Raw genomic sequence first — 16,044 nt, 5'->3', positions numbered from 1 at the left:
CAGGATGTCCCAAGTTTTTGGCGCTAATCCTGATCCAAGGTATCTGGTACTGCAACTAATCTCCCTTTTAGATCAAAGTAAACTACCTCATTTAGTGTTTTTTCCACAGCCTCATAACTGTCATAAAAAATGATGTAAAATGATGTAAAATGTTGTGAAGCATTCTACAGTAGCATTTGAGGTCTAAAGTGCAATACTGCAGCTAGGCCTGCCAGTGCAATATTTCCTCAAATAAAGGTTTGTATCATATCTTGCAAAAAAGTGAGTCATTCTCATATGTTTTCCAGAAAATGCCTTCAACATGTGTCAATTTCCACTCGTTACATGCAAAGGGTCATTTCAAAATAAACGTCCGTCTTAACAGGAAACTAATTCAGGTTAAGGCTACAAAGGTATTTTAGATTTAGGAATACATAGCGAAATACTTAGTTGGGTTTAGGAAATAAAACCACTAAGTTGGGTTTAGGAAAGATGGTTTGGGTTAAAATAATTTTGGAAATGTCATTTCTGAAGTAAGCAAGTTTTGGACAAAAACATCAACATTGACTTCCCATTTCATGTGGGGAATAAACTGCGGTATTCTGGTTGAAAGATTGTTGTTGGTTGGACCCATCCACCTGTGTGTGCATTGGCGGACTTAACGCTTCCTCATTCATGAATATGTGGATAACATACAAAATAATTTCGTTGGATATCTATGAACTACATCCCCATTCTTTTTTTCTAGCTTTTGCTACGTATGTTGGGTGAAACCAGCCAGACCGTTGACATACTGTAATTTCAGTGTTGTAATTGCAATTTAATGGTTTCTAACTGTACGTGTTACAATACACTACTGCAAAGTTTAATTCATAATAATAAGAACTACTGTAAATTGCCAATGTGACACATGCATTATCATGGGCCGAGAAAAGGAGTCCTTATGGATTTTCACAAGTTTACTTAGTGCAGATCATGAAGCTCCACATGCAGTAAGTGTTGAGTCAGCAAAGACTGGGTCAATAATCAAATCCTGAAAGAACCCGCATTATTCACACTGTAATGCTCCAATTCAATATTATTTTCTAAGAAAATGTGAGGAAGCGTTGTTTCCAAAGAGCAAAACGGACCGTCACAACCAACACTGGTGGAGAGAAAAGATGTTTCTACATCATTGCCATCCACTCTGGACTGATTGCCCCCCAGCCGCCCCCCCCATCTCTCCGACTCCTGGACACTTTACAGCTGGCCATAAACAATAAGCAGAGAGCCTGTCATTGTGCCCACCAATGCAGCAGCAGCCATCTCCGGGGGTCATCTAATTAATGCGAGGGATTATTGCCGGGTCCCCGGGCCGAGGCTGGGCCCCGCTGTCTCTGAATAGGATCATTATGGGAGGTAATGAACAGGGTGAGCAATGAGTTTTGGGCCGACTTGGCAAGGGGCTGCTTCAAATGTCAATGCCACAATGTAATCATCGCTTTGTTTGAGGCATTGGGGGTGCACTTTATTTGTTTTTGTGTAACTGGTAGTGTGGAAACTGCATAGATGGAGTCATGAGTGGACACATCTGGAGGGACAGAAGAGGTTTAGTTACTGGTAGAATCCCACCTCAGTGATAATGCTAATGTTCAAAGGTGCCACAGTTGTCCTGTGCTGTGAGTCCTGCAGTCTCTCTAGGACTTTATGACCTTGTGTTCTGCAAATAAAGTATTTACATTAAAAGTAGTTTTCGACTTCAAAGTATATTTAGTCAGGAACACTCACGTCATAGATTTTTTATCCATATATTGCAACAATGGAAATGCAGTTATACTCGGCGCTTGTGGCTCCGCTCTTAAAATGCTCCCTGGAACTGCCAAGCGATTACTAAGCCAAAACAGGGAGCACCATGCATAGACCCCCAGAACAACGGAACCCAACGCCAAGTCTGGTATAACGCCCGTTCTGAGCATCAGCCGGACTATGAAAATCTATGTGTAGCAGTAAGCCTGCTGCAGACCTCAGTAGACATTATCTTAAACAGGCCCTATTATGCTCTTTTTCAGGTGCATATTTTTTTATCTCAAGTTACAGTTACAACATGTTTATATGCGTTAATGCTCAAAACCCGCCTTTGTTTTTCTCATCCTGGCTGTCCTCTTCTCTCTTCTCACTTTCTCTTTGAAACGCTCTGTTAGAGGCTTGCTCCTCCCCCCAGACTGCCAAGTCTGCCCTGGTTGGTCAGCTAGCCCGCTCTGTTGCGATTGGTCAACCGTGTTGCGCATATGCGGAAATGTCGCCCCTTCCCGCCAACAGAATTCAGCTCCCCGAGCTCCAAAACACTGTCGTAGCTCGATGAGCGATATTAGCAGCATCTGTGCTGCCCTACCAGTATGAACGCGAGTCAGTTATTAAAGTCAGGAGGAAGAAGCCGACCAAAACAACCGTCACAACCAGGACTGAAGCAATAGATGTCATGTGTACATGACATGTATAAGTGATGCTTCCCTTCAGGGTTTTGCTTACATGTCTAGGGAGCTTGGACGGTTGATGTCAACAGTGACGTTGGCACGCCGCCAGGTCTGGCTAACGCAGTCCCCTTTGTCGGAGGGTTGTCGTCGCACTGTTCATTCACTTCCAGTGGTTCCAGGTCAGATGTTTGTGCTAGCTGCTCAGCAGGCACTAGAGCGCCGTGTGCAGGCAGAACAAGCCAGGCAGTGGTTTGCGGGCCTGCGATGGGCCCCGGTTCCAGTTCTGAGACAAAGGGATCTTTTGCCACCTCATCCCAGCCAATCTTATCCGACTGCTTGTACAACCTAGAGCCACTCACTATCCTGGGCACAATGAGCAGCGCAGCCGGGCTCCTTCCCGGCCAGCCTTTCAGATGCCAAGAGCACCAGCCCCTTGTGGTTGTCCCCCCAAAGGCTTTAGGAGTCGGGGGGGTCAGACCTGATGTGCGAGGGGCCGGCGTTGAATGCTTCTCTCAGCAGCACCTCAGCTACTGGGAGAGGGAGACCCTTGGGGTCTGACGTCTCTCCAAGGGATACACACTACAGTGCCGATGCCGGCCACCCACTTTCTGCGGGGTCAGAATGACTGTGGTCAGGGACCCCGAAAAATACCTCGCCCTGTTAGACAAAGAGGCAATCGAGCCTGTAGAGTGGCATGCACGGCTCGGTGGGTTCTACTCAGTGTATTTTTTAATTCCATAGAAGGATGGCGGGTTCCACCCAATCCTAGACTTGAGAAAGTTTCTGTCATTTCGAATGTTCAAGATGTTGGCAGATATTCTCCAGTCAGTGGCGTGGGGGGCCTGGTTTGTGTCAATAGACCTCAAGGATGCCTATTTCCACGTGCCTATTGCACCTCACCACAGGCAGGTCCTCAGGTTTGCCTTCCAAGGAAAGGTATACCAATTCAAAGTGATGCCATTCGGTCTCTCACTGGCCCCTCGCGTAATTACAAGGTGCGTGGCAGCCACCCTTTCTCCAATGCAAGCCAGAGGTTTGACAATTTTACCATACCTGGACGATTAGCAACTCATTTCTCCAACTGCGCAGCGGGCAGTCAGAGATGCAGCGATGCTCCTTGGTCATGTGAGCCAACTGGCCTTACGGTGAACTACTCGAAGAGCAATCTTACACCCAGTCAGAGGGTAGGTTACCTGGGCATGACACTCCACTCGCAGTCAATGAAAGCCGTCCTTTCCCAGAAGAGAGTGAAGGCTATTCAGCAGCTTATAGGTCGCTTCCAGAGGGGCAGGGTTTTGAAATCCTGCTTCCTTTTTTAATCCACCAAGAAGTTGTTTCTTAGGGTTAGGTGCAAATGAGTTAATTTGTGTTCTCCCAGCAATATTCACATGATGAATGTGGCGCACAGCTGGCACACACAGCTTAGTGTTTGTGTGTGCGTAGTCAGTCTACGGAGGAGCTCATTGGCTGGTGAGTGTTGATCAAATTAATAAATGTAAAATTGAATACATATGCAAAAATAATAATGCATTGATCAATTGGTGGAAAATAGATTTTTTTATGTTAAGGAGGTTGAGGAGTTGTTTAATAATATTTATAAAAATATTTGTAATATTAACACTGGTGAAACAAATGCATTTCATTTTGTTTTATTAATATTAAAACACTGCAATTAACTGCAACATGATCATTAACATCATCACTATTGACTTTCTTCCCAGTCTTTTAGAATATGTATTTATGTATGTATATAAGTATGTATGTATGTATGTATGTATGTATGTATGTATGTATGTATGTATGTATGTATGTATGTATATAAGTATGTTTGTAAGTATTTATGTATGTATGCATTCATGTAGATTCTGACAAATGTGTAGGAACTAATACAGATGAATGTGATCCAATTATTGGCAGATAGGCCAAATTTAAATTAATTAAAATAGAGCAAAAATATGGAATGGAATCAGGTTTGTAAGAAATGAATGAGAGATGACCAGATGGAGTGGAGTTCTGTTGCATTGCTATGACAGAGGTGGTTCAATTTTCCATAGAGATGTAATCTATTATTCAGAATTTCCAGTGTGCGATATGTGAGGTGTTCCTTGAATTCCAGTTCACCAGGCGTTAGTTAGATCTACAGGGAGTGATCTAGTGTTTGTTTTTTGTTAGATTGATTGTTGATATGTCTCCTAAGCACAGTGAGGGGGATAATGGGTAGCTGCCGACCAGGAGGACAGATAGTGACAGGTGTTCAGTCCCAGGTGGTGTTAACAGAGCTGTCTGGGCTTTTACACATGTGTTGCCCAGTGTAGTGTGTTCTGTGGAGTATTTCACTGAATGAGTTGTAGGTTGTTTTTTTTTAGAGAGGAAGTAGATGTTTTTGCTGTGCAGAAATTAAGTGGTTTCTTGGTACTCGGGATGTTCCAGGTTTAAAATGAGATGGTTCTGGTTCAGGTGGGTCAGAGCTTCTGCGTTTCTTAATGTTTTGAAACAAGCATGGCGTTTGATGGACTGAAAAAGGGTAAGTCGGAAATCTGAATGTCTTTACAAACAGTTTGTTCTATATCTGACCATGTCTTATGGTTTTGATTGGGGTGGATCCACTGAATATGAATTGAAGTTGATTTGCCAGAATTATGGTCGTAATGTGGACCTCCAGGTCCTTGTTCTGTTTTTCTCTTTTGCAGAGTCTCGTGTAATTCTTAGTGTATTGTTTTCCAATGTAATTTATAGATGATTAATCAAGAGATTTGAACTGGAGTCTATTATCTGTAAAACAGATTTTTTTTTTATGTATGTTTTTTTATGTATCTTTACACAGCGCACATCATCTATCGTAGATCTAGCCACTTGGAACTCTTACCAACAGACTGCACATACCCGGGTTCAATACCATGGGGTGTTGACTGCAGGTGGCGCCCCAAAAGACACAACTGGCAAGTGGGAAGCCAGTGAGGGATCTTGTTCCCAACACTTTTCTGAAACTGAACGAAATCAACACCCCAACAAGCGCACCCACTTCGTACAGTGACTGGCCAGGTGTGAGGAGGTGTGAATGTAATGCAGGATTTGGACTTTGTACTGAAGGTATTGTTTTCCATTAGTTACTCTGCTTAAATAGCAGCACAATTTTGTGTGTACGACAGAGTGCACCACCATTAAGCCTTTCTGGCCGTCCAAAAGTTGCCACACACGTCCTCATTTGTCGGATTCATTGAGGCAAGACTACAAAGACATACGAAAGTCTCTCTGCAGACTATTTCCCACATTTGTGTTGTCATGGTTGCCAATGTATAAGGAAATAACACTTTTGCCTTTTTATGATGTCGCACCACACAACCTAAGAGCTTTGTACAATAGCACAAAGAAGGAGACATGCACCAGTGTCTGACTATATATTACACATATTATTGTATATCACTCAGCTTGTAGACATTATAAATCCCTGAAGTAGAATTCAAATGTCAGCTCTAATAAAGCCTTTCCTAGAAGACACAACTGTGCAAACAGATGCAGAATTCATGCAGAAGCGACTCGGCTTGAAATGTTCATTATCAACATATGTCACCACATGTGCATGCATAGTAAACACATTGTAACTGCGTTACAACTGCATCAGTAAATGTCATGAAACGCTAGAGAGCTTTTCAGTTTGAATCAGCTGTTAATCAGCTGATTTAAAGACAGTATGGCTGTATTGACATGCAATCTGTATTTACACACATCTGTTTCTTATTCTGTTATTTTGAAGCAGCCACGTGACTCCTCAAACAACCCGTCTTGTGGGGCGATGCCCTGGACGCTCTGAGGTCTTTGCTTTAGCTGTAGTGCACATTGTCAGCGTCAGCCAGAGAAAAACACAGCAGCGCCTGGAGAAACGTATACATTTCCCACTGAGTGCTGTTGACTTTAACTACATCCTCTGAATGGAATCATCCGTATTTATTTTCCATCACATTATCCCCCTTTTTTTTAAATGAGCAATGTCGGGTTAGTCAGGACACAACTTGCATATTACTCTGACTTAGCATTGCATTTACAAGTGAACCAATCAACATTTGTTGTGTTTGTTTTGACATATCCATCCGTTCAATTCGGTTCAGAGACAAAGTAGCAATAGCAAGAGAGCAAACCAAATGTTATTTTCCTCAACATTTTTGTGTTCTTCCTGGAACATCCAGACCAGCTGGGAGATGTCATCCCTTTCAGCTTGTGGTGGTTCTGCCCTGAGGTCAGCCAGTCAGGCCTGACCACGTCCAAAGGGAGACACCCAAGGGGAACAGGCTGCCATTTATTGAGCCCCATAATGTTCAATTTTTAAAAAAATTAAATCATTGTAAATACATTTCATATTAATATATTATGTCAATTGGATGAATTAAAAGATAATTTGTGAAATCATTAAAATTATTAATTTTTAAATTTCATAATGGCCTTTTTCCTAATGACACTACCTTGCCGGCTAACTGTGAATACCAAAGTGGTCGCTCTTCCAGCCCATAGTAGCTAGCTGACTCTTGAGCTACACTTGAGTTAGGATAATTTGCCATAGAGCAAAGCTTACGAGAAAGAAAGATTGAGTTGTTTTGTCAGTTCACTGTGTTTTTTTACAGCAGCAGCCTCCATTTGGTTGATTCATAATAACTTAAGCATTGTTGTTGACTCACAGACCGGACAACGCTCTGGTAGAGAAACTTCAATCAGAAGGTAGCCCCGCCTTAAATTGACACATAATTAACACAATGAACATTATGCTGTATTGAGGAAGACTTGAAACTAAAGATTGAGACCATAAAGCAAAGTCATAGAAGTAACCTACACATGACATTAACATTGGCAAAGTAGCCTTCATTTTTACAAATGTGTAGTCCAATTAAAGTCTATTGTTTACTTTCAGGCCTACGCTCTGCAATTTCTCCTCTACTGTCACTAGTGTCACTCATCGCTGATCACCAGACCCACACACACTGACTAAGCTCACACTAATGTTGCAAGATAGTTGAATACAAAAGAGCATTTGAATCAAGCATATTAATAATGTGTTGTGTTCCAAGTGTTGTGTTCCAAGTCCCTCATTTTATATTCCTTACATAAAAAAACACTCAATAGTCATTACTCAGAAGTGGATAGCAATAAAGAAGGATTTTCTGCATGTTATGGACACTATATTTTCATATCAATTGAGGGATTTTTTGAGGGAATTATCAAATGTATCAACTGTTTACTTATATTTACTGTCAGTGTTTTGGTCCAGAAAGGACGTGTGTATTATTCAGCTCTAACAAACATGGTGGATGCATTTCCTTCCTTCCCTTTTCAAATCTGTTGAGGTCCAGTGTGCAGATTTGGCAGCATCTAGTGGTGAGGTCGCAGATTGGAGCCAACTAAAAACTTCTCCTGTTAGTCCAGTATGTTGGAAAACTACGATTGCAGTCGCCGAAACCTGAGGACCTGAATGACCCTTTCGCCACTCGGTGTTTGGCTTGTTTATTCTAGGCTACTAGGATATAAACAGCTCACTCTAAGGCAGTGGTTCCCAAACTGGGGCGCGCCCCCTTGGGGGGCGCAGTGGAACTACAGGGGGGGCGCGGATTCATCACCAACCCACACACACAGGCACACACAAACACACACACAAACACACACACACACACACCGGTAAAACAATATAAAATAAAATTATAACAAATACAATTGCAAACAAGTTGTAAAGATAGGGCACTATATCATATGGTTGCACCTAAGAAATAAAAAAGAAATAAAAAGAAATCAAGCGGAACCGACGTGTCATGCACTGTGTTCCAACCACGCCCCCCAGAGCGGCTCATGTTACAGACGCGGCAAAACCAGAGACAGAGAGCGAAAGAGAGACACACACAGTGACACAAAGAGAGCAAGAAAGACACAGAGCGACACAGAAAGAGAAAAAGATAAGAGATAGGAAGGAAGCGATGTACCAAGATGGACACATTTGTGACTGGTACAAAGCGCAAATCAGATGGCAAGTCTGCTACAGCTGTAACAGGCGACGCGAGCACCACAACAACGGCATAACATTTGAAGTTAATTTTACTTGAAAATATATTCAAGAATGTCATGCAATTAATATGTCTGAAAGCACTACTTGAAAGCAATCTAAAGTCCTTTGGAAATTGATTTTATTATTGCTATTTTTTTTTCAGTAAAACAAACTGAACAATAAACTGTGAAGTGGAAAAGTGAAGTGATATGTACTTATTTTAGAAAGAAAAACAAATATTTTATAGAGTTTATATATTATAATGCAATTAATTCAAAACAAAGAAGGTACGACCCATTTGGGGTGGGTGCGGTCGGGGGGGCTTACAATGTTCCTATATCATCAAACGGGGGCTTGACAGAAAAAGAAAACATACTTCTCAACATAATATTCCTTCCCTCCCAATAGATACCCTGAATGCTACAAACAATTCTTTAAATATAAAAAGAAAAAAATCCTGTATTGTTTACATTCAGGGCATTATTTTGGTGCAGTAATTAGTAAGTAAGTAATCTTCGTATATACAGCACTTAAAAGAAGAAAAAAAAATAGTTCCATAGTGCTTGACAGTTAATAAAAAAACTGTAATAGTAGAAAGCATGAAAACTCCTGTATCATTTAAAAACAGGAACATAGAGTAAAAAATAAAACAAATAAAGAGAGTTAGAAGACATAAAAATGAAAGGAATTGCACGCAAGAAATTCATATTTATACTACTATACAGCTATACAAGTAGCTCTATACAATTTTTTTTCAACTGACTTACAAAGATGGGGAGGCAATTCCATAGTGTTGGAGCTAAAATGGTAAAAGCACTGTCCTCCTTTGAGTCTGGACCATTGGATATTTAAGAGCAATTTGTCAGAAGATCTGAGTAATCTTGGTGCAGAGCATTGGGTTATAAGTTCAGAAATATAAGATGGTGCCATGCAGATGGCTTTGATGTTGTAGTCAGCATCTCCTTAAGTCAGTGGTAGACCAGCAACTCCTGTTTCCTACAAGGCAAAATTACTTTTTATTTTTTTTAATGGAGTATGGTGGCTCCGAAAAGAGCATAGACACTGGCCTGGACTAGATAATGTTCCCTGTCAAAAAATCTCTGTCTGATGGCAAGGTAAAAACCTTCAGTTATTACCCAACTAAGGTTGACTCAGCTAGTGCTAGCGGTCAAATTATGTATAACCTTATTGATTAGCGTATGTGGTAACCTAGGTCACTGCTTTTTGCTTTAACAGTTGAATAACCCAACCTTAAAGAAAACACATGCATGTCGAGAATGTGAATGTGATAAAATTGCTTCTTCTCTGAAATGTTGATGTATGTAGGAAGTAAATCTTGATGAAGCATGTCAAGAAGAGCAACATGTCGTTCACCTGAATCTCATTCCAGAAAAAAAGAATGATGAGTGATTTTCTCTCTCTTCCATTCAATTTCTCCCTAGCTCTCACGGTATTCCTTGATATAGTAGGTATAAATAAGAGCAACTCTATCCTGATCTTGACTTTTGCTTGCTTGTATTCAGCAATGCATGAAATGAAAGTCGTTGTCTTTGTAAGATATTTGTTGCTCTATTACATGCTCCAGTTGAGTATGGGGAAGGGAACCTGAGGCTTAGTATTGTTGCTGGGGAACCGTTGTGTTGCCACATAGCGTTGTTCTTCTGTGTCAGGGAACCTCCCATTCAGTTGGCCTTCTAGAGCAAGGGGAGTGGCTCTCATAAAATGAAGACTGAGGATGACTGTCTTGCACTGAGACGATATGACACATTATGTAAATGATGTCCCGTATTCCCCTCAGGCTGGTGTGACACGGAGGACGGACGCGAGAAATGTAAACAATGTCAGAAGATGCTGTGGTGGATGGTCTGACAAGACGGGGGTGACACGTTCAAGATTTCATTTTTACCAGCAACAAATGAGTTTCCTTCTCTTTCCATTGCTGGACCTTGATGGTACTGTGTGTGTGTGTGTGTGTGTGTGTGTGTGTGTGTGTGTGTGTGTGTGTGTGTGTGTGTGTGTGTGTGTGTAAGCTGATAGTCCTGATATTTGGTGGAAATTGACTTTCAGTGCTCGTGAGTTTTCGTATTTCCCCTATAAAGTCCCAGGGTTTATCAAAGGCTTTCCAAGGATGTGTCAGAATCAAGATACTGGAGAAACAAATCATAATAAAGAAAAATGCATTTGATGGATATGAAAGTGAACGTGACTGTTGACATTGGGTGTCAACAGTCGAATCTCGTCCAATAGCAGCATAATGAGCAGCCAGCACCTACACGCACACATACACACTCATCTGTTTGACATGTCTGTCATGCTGCTATGTTTCAGCATTGTAACATTTTATAAAAAAAATTAAAAAAAATCTGGAATATTGCATCCTAAACACTTGATGTGGACTCAAGCCATTTCTGAATGTGTGTCCCGCTCTGGTTAGTTCCACCTGAAAGTCATCAGCCCTGCACCCACCAGTTCATCGAGCTCATAGATAAACTGTCTGCTAGCAAGAGGTTAACTGTATCTACTTCAAAGGTGGTATGTTAAGGATACCTTCATTACTTTTTTCCACTGACCCCAAGTGGCCAAAGATTAGAGGCATTGTGTATGTTTGCCTGTGTGTACATACATATATTTACTCAGGATTTTCACATTGTGTGTTTGCCATATGCCTGAATATACTTCAAGCAGGCTCGTGGTGAGTTCAATTCTAAAGTCTCTGTCCTTGGATATCACAGTGCAGAAGGGCTCTACTTCTATTCCACTAAACTTCATTTATCTAACAGCTGTACTAATGCATTACTTTACAGAACATTGTTTTACGTGCAAAACATACAATGTGCTAATGGCATCTTATCTAGTGTTGCAGTCCACCTGTTTTTCACTGTTACTGCTTACACAGTGATCAAACACAACACAAATGTGTGTCAGCCTCAGCGTTGCCTTACACAAGATGTCTGAGAAGGAGGCTGACATTACGATTCCCTTTCTTCTCTTCAGCTGTCTTGTAGTGAGCAGGGCTCATCAATTAACTCCATGTGACTTAACTCCCAGGTGTATTGAGTGCACTCACATAGCAGCATTGGCGTATTGACTTACACTTGTCATTTCAAGTGTCTCATAATTGAAATGCATGGACACGTAGCTTTTTTTCGACCACCAATAATGAACAGTGAATTCTGTTTTTTCATTTATTGACAGTCAATGCCTATTCAAAACATGTTGAGGCAAATAATTTGTACCACAGTATAGTGGTCAACAACTTAATGAATCAACATCAAGAGCAGTAGAGGTTCACTCTTGGGAGCCCCTATGGAAGATTCAACATGATAAAGTACCATCCAGGGGGTCCTTTCAGTGAAGAAAAGGCACTAGAAGTCAGTCATATTGGGGTTGTTAACAATAAGGCAATCTATATAATTACGCCATACTAAATGCTGCTCAGCATTCATGTCTCTTGCTGAAATTTAAATGACCAAAATCATTCATACAGTGCATCCAGAAAGTATTCACAGCGCTTCACTTTTTCCACATTTTGTTATGTTACAGCCATATTCCAAAATGGATTAAATTCATTTTTTTCCTCAAAATTCTACACACAATACCCCATAATGACAAAATGAAAAAAGTTTGTTCAAAATGTTTGTAAATCTATTAAAAATAAAGAACGAAGAGGAAGAGTCCTGGTGGTTCCAAGCTTCTTCCATTTACGGATGATGGAGGCCACTGTGCTCATTGGGACCTTCAATGCTGCAGAAATGTTTCTGTACCCTTCCCCAGATCTGTGCCTCGATACAATCCTGTCTCAGAGGTCTCAGACAATTCCTTGGACTTCATGGCTGGGTTTGTGCTCTGACATACACTGTCAACTGTGGGACCTTATATAGACAGGTGTGTGCCTTTCCAAATCATGTCCAATCAACTGGATTTACCACAGGTGGACTCCAATCAAGTTGTAGAAACATCTCAAGGATGATCAGTGGAAACAGGATGCACCTGAGCTCTTTTGAGTGTCATGGCAAAGGCTGTGAATACTTATGTACATGTTATTTTTTCGTTTCAATTTTTAATAGATTCGCAAAAATTTGAAACAAACCTTTTTCACTTTGTCAGAGATAAACTGTCTGCTAGTGTAGTGTCTTTACTTCTGCGTTGTGAATGTATTTTTAAGACACACTTCGAATACGTCTTTACAATTGTTTTTATTGTCTGTCCAGCAACAGCTAAACCGATAACAGGGCTTTTCAGAGTTTGTCTTCCACACTGACCTCCAGCATATACCTGCAATTGTGGAAACAAAACAATGTCTGGATGAAGTGGCTGCTTGCTCATCGCCTTCCCAAGGGAGTCCAAGGCAAAGAGGAAGCCCCACCCATGGAAGCGCGGGTAATGTCATTGTCAAAAAACTCCCACTCCACTTCCGCCAGTACTCGCCGACCCCCCTTCAAAATAAGAGTGTCTACTTTAGTAGCTGCGGGAATTTACTGTTATTCAATACATATAGCGCAACAACAAAATACTACTACTACATTCACCTCCACTGTTTTGCGCTATATGACTACATGACCCTTCTCACCCACAAGATATAATTTATAACTTTGTTTTCTTATATACAGCGTCTACAGGTACAACTGTGCCTTTCCCTTACTAACCATATAAACCAGCCAAACCAGTTAAGAAACTATCCAACTAAGGATCAGGATAAACGTGAGGTGATCAGTCACACGCTCAACCATGGGAAAACGTGCCATATATACATTTTAAGGCTATGGAAAAACACAATGTCAGTAATGTGTACCTAAGATAACAGACAACTGCAACCCACCCACAAAGTTATGCTCCCCCAAAATCCCATGTTCCTTTTTTGAAACATTTTTCACCCTAATAAAAAAAATCCCTTAGTTGGCAATTTTTGTTGACATCGTCTGGATAAGTCTGTTTACTGGTCTAACCAGTCTACCTAACCTGGTCCGAAATCCCCCTCTTAAGGAATTCGCCGTCTCCTGCTCCCTTAACCTAGACACAGTTGTAGATTCACTTTCCCCTGCCGACTCCCCACATGAAGTCCCAACTGAACGCATGGAATCACTGACAGCAGACACAATACTCTGAACACTGAATGACCTGTCCGATGTCTGACGTATGCTGAAAGGTGAACCAACAGATCCCATGCCCACCTGAGCCTGCAGCTCAGCAGTCACACCACCATCCACTCCACATGTTGGACGTGCACTTTCGCTATCATCAACCTGAGACTCGGCAAGATCAGATACCCAACGAGCGGTCCTAGTATCACTCTGCTCCCTCTGACTCGAGGTACCCGCAGAATCTTGACTCTGACCAGTAGTGGAAGAAGAGAGGCTGATCTCCTTATCACCCTCCCCCCAAGAAGGTAGTGGTAGAAAATGAACAGGCATGATCAAGTTCCGATGAACTGTCTTAATCCGACCTGACACAGGATGGCGAATGTTATATGTGTGAAGACCCCCATTTTTACCCACAACCACATACACCACCCCCTCCCAATGGTCAGCCAGCTTCTTTTTACCTCTCTCCCCTTTGTTTGATAGCAGGACCCTGTCTCCTACTTCAACAGAAAACCCCTTCACCTTCTTGTTATACCCCTCTGCCTGTTTCGCCTGCTGCTTACTGATGTTCCTCTGAGCCAGTAAGGTTGCCTCCCTCAGGTCCCTTCTTAAAGACCGAACATATGCATCAACATTCACAGTCTCTCCATCCAAAAGAACACTCTCAAACATCACATCAACAGGTAAGCGAGGAGTACGACCAAACATCAGAAAAAAGGTGGAAACCCGGTAGTCTCATGGACCGTACAGTTATAGGCCAATGTCAGCGCTTTCAGCATCTGGGGCCATTTTGACTTTGAACGTGGTGGCAAAGCTCGGATCATCGCACCCAAAGTGCGGTTAAAGCGTTCCGCCTGACCGTTGCCCATGGGATGGCATGGTGTTGTGTGAGATTTTTCAACACCTGCCAGTTGTAAGAGCTCGGCAATGAGGGAACTCTCAAAATTAGCCCCCTGATCTGAATGAAGGCGTGCCGGAAATCCGTACACCGAAAATAAATTGTTCCACAGCACACGAGCGACTGTCTTGGCGGTTTGGTTTGGACAAGGATAGGCACAAGCCATCCTGGTAAAGTGATCAGTAACCACCAACACATCAACAGACTTGTTGCTCATGTCTTCAGCTGACCAAAAATCCACACACACCAACTCCAACGGTGCAGTAGTGACTATGGACACAAGTGGTGCTCTGGCTTCAGGCTCTGGAGCCTTGCTCAACACACACCTCTTACACTGCACCACATGTGATCTAATGTCATCAGCCATAGTATTCCAATAGAAACGTTGCCTAGCAAGCCACAAAGTGCGCTGCTGCCCCTGATGACCAGCGTCATCATGTACACCTTTCAACACTCGGCTTCTCAGAGAAACTGGAACAACATACTGGAAAACTTTCTTTTTGCTCACCGGATGTTTAGAAACACGGTACAGAACACCTAGCCGGTTTGTGAGTTTATCCCACTGCTTCAATGTTTTATTAATTTCCTCAGACTCATGAACTCTTTCCCTGCGTGACGGACGGCGGCCTCTGTCTATAAAGAACTTCACTCTGCTCAACGTGGAATCCTGAGACTGCATCTCCTGCAGTTCTTCATGAGTGAAAACGGTTGACGGGTTCTGATCCACTGATGCCATCTGCTGCAAATGCTGGACATGAGAGACGGCTCTCAGTGAAGCACCCTCGTGCCAATGACGATGCACATCCAAAACAGCAGACACTTCATCGACTGATATCCTACCCGCAGCAACCATCTCACCCCCACAGACTCCAGACGAGTTTGGGACAGCCAAAGTCTGTCTCCCCGTTCCTGGTTGCTCATAAGAATATTGTAGCGTCACAGGGTTTGGGAGGAAGGGGCGGGCCGTCTGAGAGGGGGTCCCTGGGGGGTTTACTTCCGGGCGGGAGTTCTCAGGTGTGTGTTTTCCGGTTGAGCTGCGCCTGTTGGTCCTATGTTGGAATCTAATAAACCTGATATCAAAGTACTTCGCTCACTACCTCGCCTGTGATCATTACAATATCGAAACATATCCTGTACTTGAGGCAAGGAAATTCCATCTGCCTCTCTCACCAACACCTCATAAGGAGTTCTTATCAACCTATGCATCACCCCACGTCTCACAAAAGGCTCCCTGCTCAGAGCATCCGCCACTGTGTTCTTTGGACCAGGAATGTACTGAATGTCAAAATCAAACGGAGCCAGTTTAGCCACCCACCTATGTTCACAGGCATCCAGTTTCGGTTTAGTCAGAATTTACTTCAAAGGGTTGTTGTCCGTCCACACAGTACATTTATGCCCCTGCAACCAATGACTGAACTTATCGTGGATGGCCCATTTCATGGCAAGGAACTCGAGTCTGTGAGCTGGGTACTTAGACTGAGCATGAGTCAATGACTTACTAGCGAATACAATAGGCCTAGCCGTATCACAACCGTCCTGAACCTGCGAAAGCACAGCCCCCAATCCGCTGGTGGAAGCATCGACAGACAGAATGAAGGGTTTAGCGAAGTC

This window comes from Anoplopoma fimbria, chromosome 21 (genome assembly GCF_027596085.1).
Source record: "Anoplopoma fimbria isolate UVic2021 breed Golden Eagle Sablefish chromosome 21, Afim_UVic_2022, whole genome shotgun sequence".
Lineage (NCBI taxonomy): Eukaryota > Metazoa > Chordata > Actinopteri > Perciformes > Anoplopomatidae > Anoplopoma > Anoplopoma fimbria.
This window is presented reverse-complemented; position numbering follows the sequence as displayed.